At 36.7% G+C, this 19,623-nt stretch overlaps 1 protein-coding gene across 1 annotated transcript in view; it reads right to left on the bottom strand.

The window, feature by feature from the left end:
- flrt2 (fibronectin leucine rich transmembrane protein 2) overlaps nt 1-19,623 on the bottom strand; it is a 109,873-nt gene that overhangs the window by 49,851 nt on the left and 40,399 nt on the right. The window contains exon 2 of the mRNA XM_057823413.1: nt 8,118-8,223. The gene's annotated coding sequence lies outside the window, so the exon portion shown is untranslated. The remainder of the gene's footprint in view (nt 1-8,117; nt 8,224-19,623) is intronic.

The raw sequence follows: 19,623 nt of genomic DNA on the forward strand, positions 1-19,623 counted from the left end.
TTGGGTTTTGATGAAAAATCGTGGTTGCAAATGGGGACAGATTAATTGACAGACCCCTTGTTTGAACAAATTTTTGGATTTGTCATTTTGCATTCACTCAAAAGGTAAAGCTTTTATAAAGTGGTTAATCTGAAACACTTCAGTGATTGCTGCTATGATCTACATTAGAGACTTTTTAAAATGCAGGAAGTCCCCACTGTCTTTCAAGTTCTTTAAATACTGCTTCTTGAATTACCATATGTCTTGTTGCTAAGGGGAGTATTGGTAAATCAGTATATATCAAGTATAATGATACTTCCCGTCCCGCCAGTTAACTAAAACCTTGTCTAATATTGTGGTTTTGTCATCCTGAATGCCCTTTTCTGATCTTTCCCTGGAAACAGATGTTAAGTATCCATACATTACCCAACTACTTCAGATGTGGAAATCCTGTGTTTTATTAAATGGTGTATGTAATTTTGACACTAAATACCATTTGTCATAGCGAGTCACTTGTTTGACACAACCTTGGGATCGAGCATGTGGTACTGTCAACATAGGAGACTATGGGCCAGTTATGCCTCTTTAAACTGACATCCACAGTGATGTGTGATGGTTAAACAAATAGACTGGAGGCAGAACGTTGCACACGCTGTCACAGACGGGTTTGTATCTCGCCCTCTGAGAGTGGGTTTTTTTCCACACACAGAGAACCTCTTTGTTCTCCCGCCGACCTTCATCCAGACACTTTTATTTGACAGCAAGGTGTGCCCTGCAACAGCCCATTGGAGCTGATGTCCCTATGCAGCCGCCAGGGATGGTGATTACGACTGTCATAAAGAAGGCCCGACTCCATCTCCTTGGTGCATAACAGTTGGAAAACAATCGTGGGCACGAGTACAAAGATATGCAACCGGAATGACAAAAATTCCCCAGTCCTGTTATTCAAGTGTTATGGCAACTAAGGGCTATTGGGTATTTCTCATGACTATCTACTTTCCCTTGGGTATCTGATATCTTTAAGGGGAGTCTTGAAATGCTTGATGGAGATAGCCGGAATGCACAGGCTACACATGGAAGCATTTTAGACGCCTGCAATCGGTTGGCCGCTAGAGAGATGCAAGATGAAACATTGCTAAACGTCCTCTTCAATGTATCTCTTGAAACGAGAGTGTTAACACATGTTCCATTCCCAGACTATCTGGCCATGCATGTGTGTGTTTGGAGTTGCAGTATAGTAAGTGCTGTGTCATAGCAATGGGTTGAGTAGAAATACGCCCCTGAGACTTCAGTACTGGCTTACGTCCAGCTCTGTTGATATGTTAACAAGAAGAACTTGTTCTTATCAATGGGGAGTTTTATACGCACGCATGATCACACACACACTTACTGGTGAAACATCAACACACAAAGCCGAGATACTAAGATATCCATCATTTCGATAAAGTCAGACATGCCTACAAATAATTGGCTCACACAGAGGCAACTACAAGCAGGCATAGGACAACAGCAGTAAAAATACCAATACCAACTAAAACAAACACATCCTTGCAGACAATGTTAAATAAATACAAAAGTAGACTAACAAACAAACACTCCCAGTGCTTATCCCATGTTAGTAGCTGCTAGATCCCATTTATACCAACGATACTGCAACAACACAACAAAATGTTAAAATAAAATTTAAAAAATATTAGCCTTATTATTTACATAGGCTATTGGCATCAATTATTAAATATATATATACTGGTATATATATATATATATATATATATATATATACTAGGGCTGTCAAAATTATTGCGTTAACGGGTGGTAATTAATTTTTAATTAATCACGTTAAAATATTTGACGCATTTAACGCACATGCCCCGCTCAAACAGATTAAAATGACAGCACAGTGTCATGTCCATTTGTTACTTGTGTTTTTTGGTGTTTTGTCACCCTCTGCTGGCGCTTGGGTGCGACTGATTTTATGGGTTGCGGCACCATGAGCAATGTGTAATTATTGACATCAACAATGGCGAGCTACTAGTTTATTTTTTGTTTGAAAATTTTACAAATTTTATTAAAACGAAAACATTAAGAGGGGTTTTAATATAAAATTTCTATAACTTGTACTAACATTTATCTTTTAAGAACTACAAGTTTTTCTATCCATGGATCGCTTTAACAGAGTGTTAATAATGTTAATGCAATCTTGTTGATTTATTGTTATGATAAACACATACAGTATTTATATGTTGAATGTATATATCCGTCTTGTGTCTTATCTTTCCATTCCAACAATAATTTAGAGAAAAATATGGCATATTTTATAGATGGTTTGAATTGCGATTAATTACGATTAATTAATTTTTAAGCTGTGATTAACTCGATTAAAAATTGTAATCGTTTGACAGCCCTAACCAGTACACATCCATTATTCCATATATCTTATGTTAATGCTTTTACTGTAGTTTAGATCAGTGATTTAATCACATAAAGCATATTTTTCTCATCTCCCGATGCCATATGAGATTCATCGACCCCAAACCCCAACCAATCATTGTTACATTCATATCCTGCTCGTTCACTTCTGTGCTGTATTGTGCATGTGTGGTTAACTAGAGTTGCTACTAGCAATGTAATGAACATAACAAGCTTGGAAATCGGTAATATTATTTAGAACAGTGCAGGGCCGGAGTGGGACTCATTTTCAGCCCAGGATTTCATGCCACAGACTGGCCCACTTTATATCATGATCTGCCGTTTTGAAATATTGTTATAATAATCGTGCTGTCAAGCGAATGAAATTTTTAATAGCATGCAGTCAATAGTAAACTTGCGATTAGTGGCATTTTTCTAATGCAAAAATTTTATATTTGAATTTTAAAATGCACCTATTGGCACAGGGTTAAAATGCCAAAGTTATGTTTTGCCTGAGAACGTGCATTTCACCTCAATCCTCCGTCTTTGTGCGTAAAAATGGTGAACTTCGGTGGCCGTGACAGAAGCATGAAGTGCCTGGAGACTCCAAAATTAAGTTTTACCAGGATCAAGTCAACAAGATGATACTCTCTAACAGAGCTGGCAACATTGGGAGTGAATTTCAATTCCAAACTACGGGATGCTAGAAGAACCATAATGTATCGTGTAGAGGGGGGTTGCGTGAATGCCGTTATTAACTGACAACTTTATTAAAAAAGTATATTACAACCGGCCCAGACATCAGATCGGCCCACCGGGAAGTATCCCGATCCTCCCAATTAGCCACTCCGGGCCTGGTACAGTGGTAGCTCTACATGCAAATTCCATTCCAGGACCTAGTCTGTAAGTCAAAATAGTCGTATGTCAAGCAGAACTTTCCCATAAGAATACATTATAATTCGATTAATTTGTCCCACAGCGCAAAAACCTACGCTAAATCCTGAACTCATTTGCTCCCAAAAACGTATCAATATGTTCTATTTTTATTTGTTTCAGTGTCCCAAAAACGTATTCAATATGTCTTTTACGTTTTTTTTCACAAGAGACATCTCTAGGTTCTGATGCAACTTTGCTCCAAAGCACAACGCTCAAAATCCATTTTAAAGCTATAAAACTGGCCACTGGAGGGCAGTAGCGCATTTAGTAAGAACTCATATCGGACCATGAAAGGAAATTAATGAAGAGACATAGTCAGGAAACGGAAGTTGGAAGACGTAAGAAGCGTGAGAAAAACGATATAAAACACAAGGCACGCACCCCATACAAGTTCCCTAGGTGAACTCTGTTATGAGGTAGTGGTCACTACAAAATAAAGATAAATCTATCTTGATGAGACAGGCAGTGATGAGGAAAAAATTTACCCCGTCTACCGATACAGCCGCGGCCACAACAGCGTCATCTCTCAGTTCAATAGTTTAGTTATTTGTAAATAAATTGTTACTTTACAATCAAAAGCTCTATTTGTCTTGTTGTTTATGTTATTTTGTAGAAGGAAAACATTACTCAGGTGTTAAGGATGTCACAAAAGCCAAAAAATAGCTGTGTTTAAGTCAAAAGTTATGTTTGAAATATATTCTTTTACAAAAAGCTCAATTTCTGTTTTTTTCATCAGAAATTAGAAAATTGCTCAAACTAAGCTATTTTCTGATGCTGATTTCTAAAGAATGAAAAAAGATATGAACTTTTTTTCCTGCTAAAAGAAGATAGTCTTTCTTTTGGTGGGTTCCATGTTTATATAGCAATAGAACAGAATTTTCTGTGGGCCTTGCAAAATCAGTCAAAATCCAGTAAAACAGCTGGGAGCAAAGGGGCTTGCTCCGGTGAAAATGGCTGGGAGTGAATGAGTTCATAAATACTGCAGGTACAATTACAAATAGTAAATACACATGGCAAAACAAATACATTTCAAATACAAATCGGAATAGTAATAATGATACAATAATAACAATGATGTAATGAATCAGGTTCTAATGTGGCGGTTGCGTTTTGCATGCTGTTCCTAAACGCACCGTGTAACTGACGCAAGAGAGAGAGAGGTGCGGTTTGCAGAAGAGGGGGAAGTTTTTGCTTTGACTTTTCATGTTTCGTTGTTGGCGTCTGCTACGTCAAACAGTAGCCGTGCTATGTTGCACAAGTTCTGAAATGATTAAAAACCTGACGAAGCTGGCGACTTACTTGCCGATGACACAAAAATCATAATTATAATAATGAGAGTCGTCCTCATACATTGTTGGCATTTTCCGGCCATATTGTCGAGCCAGTTCACTGACGCGCACATCACACTCCTATTTTTCTGTCATTTCCTTCTTACTTTCAATGGTAAGAGTCACCGTTTTCCTTTTTTCACCAGCTGCACTAACCTTCTTGGGACCCATGTTGATTTCTTTCATAAGCAAATTCACCGTGCGTCTGTCTTGCGGGAAAACAATAAAATTGCGACGCCGTCATAATTCGGCATATTTCAAGCATGACGTCATATGTCGAGCCAAACGAAGAGTAAAATTTCATGACGGATGTGGCAAGGATCGTATGTTGAAGCGATCATATGTCAAGGCACCACTGTATTAGAATTAATATTATATTAGTCGTATTATTTATAGTAGTGCTGTCAAATTGATCGCATTAACGGGCAGTAATTAATTAAAATAAAATAAATAAAATATTTGACGCATTTGTTTTTTTTTTTTTTTTTTTTTTAAAACCTGTCCTGTTCAGCTGTTTGACAGAGAGAATGGAAGTCTAAGTGCCCGGATTCTGAACAGTTTTAATGTTTCACATTGAGAGTCTGACATACTCCCATTGTGATCATTCAAAATACCTTTTTATTATGATAAAGCAGCGAACAGGAAGGGGTTATGGGGGGACAGAAGAAAAGAAATACAAGAGAAGAAAGAAAAGAAACACATACACAAACAACAACAAGAAATACATTGAACATCTAAACTAGTTACTAATATGCTGGTGCTATCGTCAGCGAGATGTATTTCCGGTTTACACCATGTGGGGGCCTATTGGCCAGTGAAAGAGGAGAATGGGGGTGGGGGTGTCTATAACACTATAAGCTAAGTGATTGAAAGGGGTAGAGTGTACACAAATCAGTTCTGTGATCTAAAACCCAGTAATCGTGTGAATCTCTTATGAGTGTAAGCCCGTTGGCGACCAACCCTACGCCGCCGCATCGCCAATCCCGGCACCGGAACCCCCAACCCGAGCATGCCCTACCACATCCAGCAGCACGCAAGCCCCACCGGGCGCGCAACAGCCACGCAGACGGGCGGAGAAATTATTAATATTTGACGCATTTGATGCATGCGCGGAATGACCCGCTCATGCATTGCCTCAAACAGATTACAGTGACGCTGTTTTTTGCACATTGAGAGCTAAGAGGCAGAGTAAGGCGAGTGGACACAGACGTTCCGTTTATTGGCATAAGCTTCGGCAACTCCTTCACAACAAACATAAGTATCATTTAGTGAAAGCACAGCAAAAATAATATTCCTATATCTCAAAAAATAAAAAAATGTTCACAAAAAGAAAAGCTGGCATTCCCAATTAAAATAACTATGCAAAATACACATAAAACTCAGACTTTGGTCAAACTCTATTCAAACATTTCGTTTAGCTCAACAAATATACTGTATGGCAATTTTTAGTCACAATATACAAACTATCAGAGGTCTTGTACGTTGTGAAGACAGCACTCAAATGTCGTGGATGGACCAGTAAACAGGGAACTACGGCGTCAGTCGAGGGACAAAACACACTCATTGGCTTGATTTCTAAGTGATTTAAAACTCTCCATTGACACCATGTGGTGTATTTCAGTCACTACCTTACGTAGTTAAAGATACTGTGGAAGAACGCCAGAGAGCCCGTGTGACGTCACCACTCGGCGACGTCAACAATGGTGAGCTACTAGTTAATTTTTTGATTGAAAATTTTAAACATTTTATTAAAACTAAAACATTAATCAGGGTTTTAATATAACATTTCTATAACTTGTACTAACATTTATCTTTTAAGAACTACTAGTCTTTCTATCCATGGATCCCTTTAACAGAAAGAATGTTAATAATGTTAATGTCATCTTGTGGATTTATTGTAATAATTAAAAAAAAAATACAGTACTTACAGTATGTACAGTATGTTGAATGTATATATCCTTCTTATCTTTTCACTCCAACAATAATTTACAGAAACATATGGCATATTTTAGAGATGGTTTGAATTGCAATTAATTTCGATTAATTAATTTCTAAGCCGTGATTAACTCGATTAAAAATTGTAATCGTTTGACATCCCTAATTTATAGTAATGCATTACTTGTTGCTGGAAAAAGTAATTTTATTACAGTAACGCGACGATCCAAATTGTGCCACTTCAGAGGAAACAATTGGATTTTTTTTTCATATTAATCTTTAAATACAGCTAGTTCTTGTGTCACTTCATTTTTTAAGACGTGATTCAATTCAATTCAATTCAATTCACTTTATTAATCCTATGGGGGAAACCCTGAGGGAAATTAGTCTTCCAGCGGCCATAACACCACAGCAGCAAAGATAAAAGTATAAAGTGCAAGATAGTGAAAAAAAAAAAAAAAAAACATATGTGAGCGTGATAATACATCACAACACTGCTAAGAAATTGTCAAACTATTCATACTGATGAGAAGGTAAAACGATCATTTATGCATATTGTTTGAACAACTCTACTCTGCTCTAATGCAAGTGAACCGTTGGCTACCGTAACATTAAGATATGCAGTCCAAAGATAACACAGAAATTGACACTTCTAAGGTTTTATTTAGAATAACACAGATGTCAGAAACCTGGCGGAAATCTCCAATGTTCAAATTTGGTCAATTTCACATTTAATTCCTAATCCATACAAGTGGTCAGTCCCAACAAAGGTCCCTCTGTATATCCATTTTTTTCTTTAAAAACAGTTTTTATACGGCTTTCTCTTATAAACTAGGACTACATTCAGAATTGTTTGCCATTCCATTTACAATTGTTCAGATATTTTTAATGATTTAAGGCTGTAATAATACATTTCACTTGACTTGGATCTTGGAAGAGCTACCATTTCCATATTAAATTCCTGAGACACAGGAGCAGCAATACATTTAGGGAGATTGGTTGTGGTGATCCTCCATGATCCTGGTATTGTGTGAGATCAGTGCAGATTATCTTAACCACAAAGTTGCACCACAAAGTTATCTACCCATCAGTACGCTTCTCCCTCTGGCTCTTAAATGTCAGTAGTTTACTGAAGTGCTTTGCTGTGTTTGCACAGTATTTGCATGCATGGGATACCAGAGCCAGTTTTCGAAATTCTTTTTTCACACATTTTCCATACCGGTGATGGTAGGTGATGTTGACAGCAAATAAAAGATGCCGTTCAATGAGCTGTAAACGTCTAGCACAACAGCTCTGCCGTGAATTTGACTTTTATGAACCTTGTAATTTCCCTTTTTGGGTCATTGTTGACACTCTCACAAAGGCAATAAATATATTTATGGTTATCACCAAATTTGTAGTGTGTGCCGAGTTTTACTGGAGTACAATTTATGTGAAATATTTCTCAGATTTTACAACTACCTGAGAGGGGTATGGGAAAAACACAATAGGATGAAGAAATCATTTAATACAACGTAAAATAGGTTTTACCTGTACATTCTTTGGGTCCTGCATATGTCTCCAATGCCTGGTTGTTGTCTTCTTTGTGTTGTGTATTGAAAATATGAGACCATCTGAATGGGCCCACAATACAACCCTAAAAAGAAAAACAAGTTTTTGTTTTTTCTCTCAAGCCTTGATAAGGGTCAGTGAACGCAACACATGAGATCACATGCCAAAGTAAACGACATGGCATGTGCCAAAAGGAAGGAAGGCTTTGTTTTAAATGCATTTGTCAAAGTAAAAGGGAAACAGGTGGACATACTTTGTTGAGGCAGTCAGAGATGAAAAAAAAAAAAAAAAAAACACTCAAGTGTCATTAGTGCTGAAAAAATGCCAAGCAGTCAGGTTAAAAGGATAAAATTCAGACTTTTAGCTTAAATTTGGGTGCCCAGGAACCAGCTTTTAAACAGTCATTAAAAATGTTGACTGTTTTCCCTAGGGCACTTGAATAGTTTGTGTTCTTAATTAGAAATACATACTTTGTAGCTATAATTTGTATATTATTAAAGTGTACCACTGTTGTTCAGGAAAAAAACCCAAAACAAAACATGGTGACCACATTGTACTATGGGATATTACACTTAGAAAGCGTATATTATATAAAAATACATAAAAATCACCCACAACGGAATATAAACCGTATGGTCCAAATACAGTCCAACAATGATGTTAAATTGTATTTTTTTGGGTTTACGTCAAATTTAATTCTAAGCTTATTTTACAGAGGAGGACAATTATTAAAAACTGGTTTTAAATGTGCACTATACGAGAAAAAAATGGATATTGCAAGGATATATATATATATATATATATATATATATATATATATATGTATAGGTAATCCTTGGGTTATGAACGAGTTCCGTTCCTACGCTGGTGACATAACCCAAATTTCAGCGTGAGTCAGATTTAACCCTTTCTTAAGTACCCCCGAAAACCCTGCAAATCTCAAAATAACAATCCAAAACCATGTATTATAGGTCATTGTACCGTCAATACCAAGACGTTGGAACTAAATCTTAGCTAGACAGCAAGCTTAACTCCGAAATGACGATGTCAGACATATGTGTGGTTTGCTGGCTTTATTCAGCTGCTCACGACATCAACACTTACAGAAAATAACAAAAAAATTAAATAGGTTTCATCTTCAAAAACAGCAATTCAAATCTGTGTTTATATCTAGCTGCTGATACAACAATAACAATCCACACAAACTATTAGCATGTATCAGTTAGCGTCTGCACATCAAACAAACACGTAAACTTGCCCAAAGTATTTGACCACAATTAAAAACACACAATAAACGGTACAAAGGGTGTTATATACAGTTGCTGCCTCAGCAAATGCTTCACAAGCAACAAACGTGGGCGCATCTCTCTCAATCAGCTGCGTGACTTCTTCGTGGTCACAAATGCGCTCTTTCAATATTCTTCGTGTGTACATACGCTATAACTCAGTGTGGAAGTACTACCTGCTCTATGCTTCCTACGCCAAAATAAAAGCCAAAAAAACAAAAAAAAAACAAAAAAAAAAAAAAAAGACTGAAGACAAAATGGCGGACATGAAACCGGCGTCGTGAAGTCAAAATCCCGAAGTCGAGTACATCGTAACCCTGTGACTGCCTGTATACATTTCCTGAATTACCATTTTCGATTTTAACCTCCTAAAAGCTGTTATATACAGAATGGCTGTGGTAAAAATGGTCAAAGTTTGTGCTGTGGCTGTGGTAAAAATAGTCAAGGTTTGTGCTGGAGTAAAAAAAAGTTGTCTTTACTCATAGTCTTACTGATTAATGTTAGCCTCGTTGTTTGCTATAGTTTTGGGCTCGTTGAATGACAGCGCTTTTCAGCTAAGATAAGCTTATTTGTTTGTCATTACTAGTTAGCATAAGCAAAAACATAGACCATTCAAGTAACACCAACTTCAGAGCGTAAGAAAAACATTTAAAAACAATCCTCAGTGGGCGTATCAACAAAAATAAATTACAATTAGATAGTACATGCATTGAACCCACCCATTGTTTGTTGGATCTTTACAACTACTCATCTCAGCATTGCATTATTATGGAGATTGGGCCTGACTAAATGTCATCACAGAATAAAAGCTTCTCATCCGGAGCCAATTGAACATTTTCTGGATGGATAAGAGATTAATTAGGTATCTATATGTTTTGAATAATAAGAGGGAGCTGGGGAACAGAGGCACAAATATATGGTAAATAATGATCACCATAGATTGTATTAGTTACAGCAATGAATGGTGGAGCGATCTTATCCAAAGTAAACACTATGTGTACAGTGCGGAAAATGCAGCTCCCACTCTTTAATAGCACAGGAGTCAAATGCTGCATTGCTCATGGTGTGTGTCATAATTACACACAAAGTCATGTCCCTGCGGAGGGAAGGTGTTAAGTGTTTTTTTCTTCAGAGATCATTATTCTTGGAAAAGAGAAAAAGCTTGTAGCGCAACTTCAGAACACTCAGGAGGTTTTCACTGTGAGCTCAGATGCTGCTCTTTGCCTCCAAGCCAAGATGCCTCCATATACAAAAAGCCATTAGAGGCAGTTTGCACTGAATGCCAATATTATGATCATTTTCTCCTAGACACACTATTTTTCCCCACTTGATCTTATTATAGCATATAATATGCTTATAGTGATCGTTATTTAAAATGATTGTTTGCCCCTTTTGCTAGAGTAAATATTGGAAAATATCCTGATTGTGGGTAGTGCGATTGACATGGACTAAACCCTGACCATCAATGATAGACAGAGGTGGACTGGCCCATAGACTTCATAATGATATTGACGGGTCAGATTCGACCTTCAGTGCACCACGCCTTCAAGTAGGCGGCCATCTCTCAATCCGCTTAAGTTATTCGCAGTCGGTCGCAGCGACACATGCAGCGATCCAACGCCGGATTTATGTTGAAAAAGTATGAAAGCCGCACTGCATACAAACAGGAAGGATTGTCTCAGGAGAGATTTGTTCGAGGATTCAAGGTATATATTTATGATATTTTTTGTACACTGCATGCATTTTCAAACATTGTGAAAAAAAAATCAAAGGGAGAAATTAGCCGCTACAGCACTGGCATTATACTTCGCAATATTTACGTAAAATAAATGCTACCTGCACGTTTTTTGTCTTTTAACCAAGAATAGAAACTATTTTACGTCCATATCTATAAAGAACTCACGGATGTAAGCATTTATTCAATAGAATTTTCAACGGAAGAAGCTCTTTGTTTACATATTGTAGCCGTTAATTTCCTTACTGACCAGCGTCATAGTTCACAATATTTGCGTACAATAAATGCTACCTGCACGATTTTTTGCTTTTAGCCAAGAATCGAGACTGTTTTACATCCATATCTATAAAGAATTCAGGGATTTAAGCATTTATTCACAAGAATTTTCACTGAAAAAGCTGTTTACATATGGCGGTCGCCACATTGACTGACAGACTAGCATCGTGCTTTGACATATTTCCGTAAAATAAATGCTAACTGCACTTTTTTTTTTTTTTTTTTTTGCTTTTGAATGAATGAATGAATGCATTTATTGTCATTGTCATCATCATCAGTATCATTGACAGTTACAGAGTGTGGGATAGTTTGGCCAGAAAGGAGAAACATTGACACAGAATATGGAAAAATTTGCCCGAAAAAAGACGATGACAGACAAAGGAAGACGGGAAAAAAGCAAATGCTTTTAACCAAGAATCAAGACTGTTTTGGGTCCATATCTATAATGAATCCAGGGATTTAAACATTTATTCACAAGATCTTTCAACAAAAAAAGCTCTTTGTCTGTGATTCCACTCGGTCAGCTTTGCGGCCATGCCAAACTTGCACGCCCCGTATTAATCGGCCCAGCGAGCTCTATGACTGGCCTTCGGGCATACCGGGCATTTACCAGTGGGCCGACACACATTTTTGGACCAATGGCCTGTTCAATTTAAAAAAAAAAAAAAAAAAAAAGTTTCTCGGCCATGGCACGCGGCCCGTTCAGACAACTGAGACGGAAATGAATGAGAGGGAGGTGCAGAGACATGGCCAAAAAGTTGATGTAATAATATTAATAAATAATAATAAATTTTATTTGTGGAGCGTCTTTACCAATGCTCAAAGACGCTTTACAGTTGAAACAAAAACAGCAAACAACGTGAACAGAACAAAACAATAAAGAAAAAAATAATTATAAGTTAAAAGCTAATTTAAAATGGTGAAATGTAGCAAAATTTTCAAGAATAACAGACATTTTTCTGTCTCAGCTGTGCAGTATAAGTCATACAAGTAACTACAAGTAATATACAAACATTAGAGTAATTCAATTTAGTAAGGACATTATTTGCATTTGATTTTTTTCCCTGAATAACTTGCAAAGTTTTGCATTTCTTTTTAAGTGAACAGATTAAAAAAAAATATATATATATATATTTTATCCTCCCAACAGAAATGATTTTTTTTGGGGGGGATCATGTAAATTAACGTGTATTTATACTGGGAATTTTAAATTTTAAAATGTCTTTACCCTTCAGACAAGGCCCACTGTGTGCAATCACTTACAAACTAATAACTAACATTTACAGTAGCAGCAGCTTTTTTTGGGAGGCGGGGAAACTGAATAGCATAAGTAGTATAAGTCTTCTGTACATCATTATTTGTATAACTTCAAATGTCTGCGCATGTATTAATGTCCTATAGTTGAACTAAGTGCCATTAATACCTCTGATATTGTGAAGGTAGAATATCTTTAGGATCAGTGATATGATGATGTCTTTCCATTTAGTTATGAGTGGGATTTAAATGTAATCCTCCACATTAGGTTGAATTGCTCTAAAGTGGACATGGTTTATTGAATATGGCACTATACTGAGCAGAAGAGAGATTATGTGGCTGAGTAATGGTGTAGAGGACTGTTTGGCTCAGCCCACACCTCCCTAACCTTCATAGTCAAAAACTAAAAGACAAAAGCTAGTATATATGACCTTGATGTGAAAAATGGTTGGTAAAAAAAAAAAAAAAATCTAAAAAAAAAAATATATATATATATAAATAGAAATGTACTATATATGTATATATAAACTGTATATTTTACCTACAGCACATAAACGCTGAGACACTCAAAACAGGTCAAAAGTAACTACAAGAAAATAGGCATACACTATTGTTTTTGTACCTGTGCAATCTGTCTCTGGCTTTCTCTTTTCTCTGTGTGAGACACTGGTGAAAATTCCTGGCTCCATTAAAGCCTATTTCTCCAAGACGTGTATTCTCCAGTGTGTAGCAAATATGTGACAAGTTAGCAGGACAATCTGAAATGCTCACATTTGACTGTCTGAAATAGAGCTGGCATTTAAAAAGATGTCTGACTTCTTAGATATATCGGCTTTTATAGACTTGATTGTTTTCCTCCACTACTACACATCATAAAAATTAAAATCCGTTGATTTGTTTAATTCACATTGTTTAAGAAGATTATTTGCACTGGGATGAACTTGATCAAAACTGTCTTTAAGTCAGCAGGAGGGAAAAAGAAAGAAGTGAAACAGCGTAGTTTTCGTCAACGATGACGACAACGAAAATATTTCGTCAACAAACACTTTTTTCATGACGAAAGGAGCTAAAAACATATTTTGGGAGACTTAAGCATAAAGAGTTGAATGCCAGTTTTCTTCTGACAAGGCGGAAATGTGAAATAGTTTCCCTCACATGTTCACAATTCTTGACATTTTATGTGTAGTTAGCCTGCATCGTAGCAGTGTCTGGCTGTGTCGCTCGTGAAGTGCTGCGCCCCAACCTTCCTGACTCACCATTGTGTCATCACCGGTCTCCATGCAGGATTGCACAGAGGGTAAGATTTGTTTTTTTGGCCGGACACAATATGCAATGTTGCTTTAGCCTTTAAAGGTCTGTGCTAAATGATCATCACACACTAAATGTAACTCGTAGCATTAGCATCAGGCCAATACTAACGACTGTAAGACAACTTTTTGTCTTACAGATAGTGGCGTCCAGGTGGGTGTAATTCATTGAAAATTATGTACTGTTTTCCGGCTGAATGTGTATTATCACCAAGTTGGCGTTGTCCTTGTAGAAAGATGTTACAACATGGTGCTCATCTGTCAATGTTCATTCGAAACAGTTGGAAACCTTAATTTATTTATTTATGGAGTAAATTATTTATATCGTACAGACGAAAACGTTATTAGAAAATGTCGACTAAAACTAGACGAAATTGGTCTAGAGTTTTCGTCAACAAAAACTAGACGAAGACCAACATTTTGAGATAATATGACTAAGACTGCAAGTATTATCATCGAAAGGACTAAGACGAAAATTAAAAGGGCTGCCAAAATCAACACTGATGTGAACACATACACTTTTGGGAACCCAATACCCTAGTTTTCCAAGAAATCAATGTCTTAGACATATTTGGAGAAACTGTTTGCAAGCATTTATCAGGTGTAATCAAAGTGATAATTCTTATTGACTGGGTGTAATTGGTTCAAGGTTATGCATTAAACCAGTGTTTTGTCTGAAAATAAGATGGATATTAATAAATTGTGCAAAAAGGTGCATTGTTGGTCTGATCACAAGCACAATGCGACTAAGAATACTCTCAAATTACTCAGTTTATAAGAAAAGAGAAGAAATAGACTGACCCCAATACAACAACAGACTGTGACCATCGGTGGGCATGTATGAAAGGCCCCAATCATGGATAACAAAAACAGCATAGAACCACGTGTGTCGTTGTGCCAAAGTTTATCCACTGAATCCATTATAGAGCTAAGGCAAAGGAAAATGTTAAATGGTTCACCTACATAGCCTACATTCTACGAAAATAGCAATGACATTCTAAACAAGCTCAAACTACTACTTGACTTGAGCACCCTTGTGTTTGAACAATATCGACTGTTGAATTAAGAACATTTCTGACATTATTTTCAGCTAGCTATGTTTCTGATTTAAAAAAAATCTGAGTCAAATTTACTTGAAGCACTGGCAGATAATTTTACTTATTTCTAGCAGATTTACTCTGAAAACAAGGGAATTTAACAAGTATAAAGGAGGTATGTTTTTCCATGTTGTCACAACTGCATAGGACACTGGAAACAGTTCAAGCCACCCATAGAGGAGTATTTTAAATACACATATGAGTTCAATCTGTTATCAAATGCAACATGTAAGTAAATAAATATGGCTATTACATACTGAGTCTTTGTTACTGTTTCATCAAAGAGTAAAATTGCCACCTAGAGTGATATAAAAAAGTGTAGGTGTAGGTTTGCATTGGGAAGGTAGGGACATAACACAACCAACTTTATTTGCATTTTATAACAAGTGCAGTTATATTGGTCATTTAGATTGTTTTTTCATATATTGTAAGGATGGAATTGACCCTACCATTATTAAGTGAATTATTTGAATTATGTTCTGACTTACATTTACCCCTTTTCACTTGCTGAATGGGCCGGTCCTCCCCCCCCAAAATGACAGTTTGATTGGCTGACAACTTGCATTTATTTAAAATGTATTTATTTATCTTAAAATATCTTAATTTGCACCTGATGCAGACATTTTTTTCAAATAATCATACATTAATTATAGTCGAGGTAAAAAGTTTTAAGTTTTTGCTGCGTTTAACTGTGCTTGAGCACAAAGCAGTACTGGCTCCATTTTTATTTTTGTTTTAGCCCGACTAAGAAGTTTTTTTCAGTTATATTTATTTATTTAGACAAGTAATGTTGAGTGCCATTAATACAATTGTTTGTTTGTTGTTGTTGTTTTTTTTTTGCATCCTGGATAGTTAAGAGATTATTAACAAGTGTGTACATTTATTGTGTATGTTAATACAATCTATGTTTGAAAATTGTAATTTAAATTTGCTAATATCTTCCAGAATACCGTAATTTTCGGGCTATAAGCCCTTACTTTTTTCCCTCATTTTGAATCCTGTGGTTTATAGTCCAGTGCGGCTTATTTGTTGATGTAGTTGTCTTAATAGGTAACACTTTCTTTGACAGTGGCGTCATAAGACTGCCATAAGACGATCATAATCATGACATGACACTATCATTAAAGACATTTTGAATTATGTCACTAACTCCATTTATGTCCAGCTGGGATCTTTACATCCATTCAAAAGTGAGATGATTTGCCGGATGACACAAAATGCCATTCGTCATAAGCATTCATTAATGCTCATGGCAGTGTCATGTCATAATTATAATAGTCTTATGACAGCCTTATGGTGCCACTGTCAAAATATGTGTTACCGAATACTATAATTAAAAAATAGTGAAACAACTGGAACAGTAACTAAAGAAATAATTAGCACAGAACATGAATTTTGATTGTTATTTACATCAGCAGCACTGCAATGCATGTTAGGAGGCATGTTGGACGACAACAGCGTTGACAGCAGGTAGCAGCAGAGGTAGACTCCCCCCCCACCAAGGGAGCCGTGATGGCCAAATGAAGCCTCTTGAGGCAATGAAGTTTTGCAGCCAATTGGTTCAAAGCTTCATGGTGGTTCATTTGTTCTTATGACAGTCTTATGATCCTGCTGTCAAATATTGTGTTACCGGTTAATATCTTTCTGTGTAAATATCTAATAATACAGTGAGGACAGTTGCGGCTTATTGTCCATTGTGGCTTATCTATGAAAATATGCCTTTTTCGTGTCAAATTTGCTGAGTGGAGGCTGATAATCAGGTGTGCCTTACAGTCTAAAAATTACAGTAAATGTCTGGATTAAAAAAAAAAAAAGTTTTAGCCTATTAATTAATTATTTTCATATTCATGAGAAATGTAGCCCTGACCCCCGTTCACACAATCTGTTTGGTCTTATTAATGTCTCGGCCCCAGCAAATGATGTACATGCAGGCTATGCTGCTACGTATATCGTCCCTACCAATGTTGAGACCAAACCTACACCCTTGGATATAAATGTAAAATTTAATTAACCAAAATACCTCAGTAGCTCAACTAAAAATTATACTCCATTTACTGCAGAGGTATGAAAATAAATCAATTATCCTTGGGTCTGGTTTTTAAGACATGTTCAGGGACATCCTGTGCTGGGATAACTTACTGCTAAGCGAGACAAACCAAAAGAGGGAAATAATGACCATAATGAGAGGTTAAGTACATTTGCAATAGAAATCTCTCCATAGTAAGTTCAGGCTTTTATAAAGGCAAATTGTCACCCCTTTAATGTCTGCGGTGTTTGGGGGGGCAGACTTTTTGAACTCTGTTCTCCTCCCTTGAAACAGTTTAGTGATCTTGTGTGGGGAAGTCAATAAATAGGGTCACATAACTCTTTTCACTCCCCCCTTCTTCATCTTTGGCAGCAGCCCTCCACTGTGCATGCTCCAATTTCAATGCAACAGAGGTGATCTTTCCTCTGGCTTCCTTTATATGCTGACCGCTGGGCCGTTTACACTGCAGAGTACGAAAGAGGGATTTCTAATGACTGTTCTCTGATTGTCTTCCAGTCGTGGCTGAGGCCTCTTGCCAAGGACCTTCCAAATTCACAAACTACACATCAAGCAGCCCCATAATTCTTAACCTCTGAAACCAGGAAGCCCAGCTATGCGGAGTGTTAGCAGATGGAGTTTGTGCTGTTTTGTTTGAATGATATTTTTTCTTTTTACGTTCATTCAGATTTTTTTTTTCATAGACATTACCTTGATTGCTGAGTTGAGATTAATATTTATAAGACCACATTTCTATGAAAGTGTGTTGTACTAAAATCTATAAAGGCCTTAGGTAAACTTTCTGTAAAAATCAATGTTTTTTTTTTTTCCATGAATGCAAACGCATGCATGAATAGTAAGTTCTGTGTCAGAAATAAACATGGATAAGAACAGTCATTATTCTCTATAATTTGATTATTTAGTGGAGTAGTCTAGCTGCAGTTTAAAACAGCCTCTAAACTTGTTTTTTTAGGCTTTCAAAGTGAGAGTGATGTCATCATTCCTTTCCCAGCAACTTTACACATTAAAAAAAGATTCAGCATGACTTAATAACTTATCGTGATGTCTATTTTTTGCCCCCTATCAAAAAAGTCACATCACATACAGTGGGGCAAATAAGTATTTAGTCAACCACTAATTGTGCAAGTTCTCCCACTTGAAAATATTAGAGAGGTATTAATATTATTATTAATATTAGAGAAGACATAATGTGGAAAAGGAAAAAAAAAAAAAAAAAAAAAAAAACAGAAAATCACATTGTTTGATTTTTAAAGAATTTATTTGCAAATGTTATGGAGAGTAATTTATCTTTTTGTTCAGGTATGTATGTTTTCCCTTTCACTTTATACTGGTTTATGTTGGTTTTCACCTGTATTTTTCCTTTGCAGTAGTTTCCACCTGTGTGATCTCAGAAGGCCTCCACAGCTGGAACCAATTCCTCATTAGCCAATCATCTGTTCGTCCTGCCACTATATAACTTGAATTGTTTGCTCTGTTTAAGAGAGGCGGTGGCAGCTCTCAATTTGATTGTCTTGGTTTGTTGAAGCCTGTTATGTTTTGACTTTGATTTTGTTTGTGAAGTTTGCTTTCTGCCACTTGTTTATTAATGATCTCTTTTGTCTTTTTTTCCTTTAGGCTGGCGCAGAGCCCAGAGGTAGGGACTTTAGTTAGACAGTAGACACCTGCAGGTATACATCGTGTCTCCCACCTCACGTAGGTACTAACTCTCTGTATTAGTCCATTAGATAGAGCTGCAACACCACCCATGTATTTTGGGGTACACTAGATGCCTGCCACAGTAGTGATTTAGTTTGGGGGTTGTTTTGGGTTCTAGGTTTATTTGGGTTTTTTTGGAACTTTTATTTGGTGTTTGCTGCATAGTGCAGGGGGTTGGGTAAATGTTTGTGTGCTCTGTGTCCATTGCCTTTTGTTCTGTTAAATAAACTTTTTATTTGCAATTTTGATTTGTCACTGCCTCCTCCTTGCACACCTGCAGTCTTATGTTACGCTCGCGGCCCCTGACCACCAGGGGTACTCGTAACAGCAAATCACGGTGGAAAATAAATGTTTGGTCAATACCAAAAGTTCATACCCATCTTGACAATTACAGGCCTCTCTAATATTTTCAAGTGGGAGAACTTGCACATTTATTGGTTGACTAAATACTTATTTGCCCCACTGTATATAGTGTGTGTCAATTCTTGGATTCATTTAATCTCACAGGGCTTTATTTTCGTGCCTCATAAACTGAAATGTTTGAAACCATGTGTTAGTAGGTGTGCATGCGCCAATTCCATTTTCCGCCAATCAAACTAAATCCTCTGATTTGTCACTGCACTCGGAGCATTGCTGTTTTTGTCAATAAAGACGATAAAAATATTTTGTCGACAATTTTTTCATAATGAGATGATAATGAGCTAAAAACAAGTCTTGGGAGACTAAAACATAATGCGACAAATGGCCATTTTTGTCTGACGAGATGATAACGAGACGAAAAAGTATGACAT

The sequence above is a fragment of the Corythoichthys intestinalis genome, chromosome 19 (genome assembly GCF_030265065.1).
Source record: "Corythoichthys intestinalis isolate RoL2023-P3 chromosome 19, ASM3026506v1, whole genome shotgun sequence".
In the NCBI taxonomy this organism is placed as follows: domain Eukaryota; kingdom Metazoa; phylum Chordata; class Actinopteri; order Syngnathiformes; family Syngnathidae; genus Corythoichthys; species Corythoichthys intestinalis.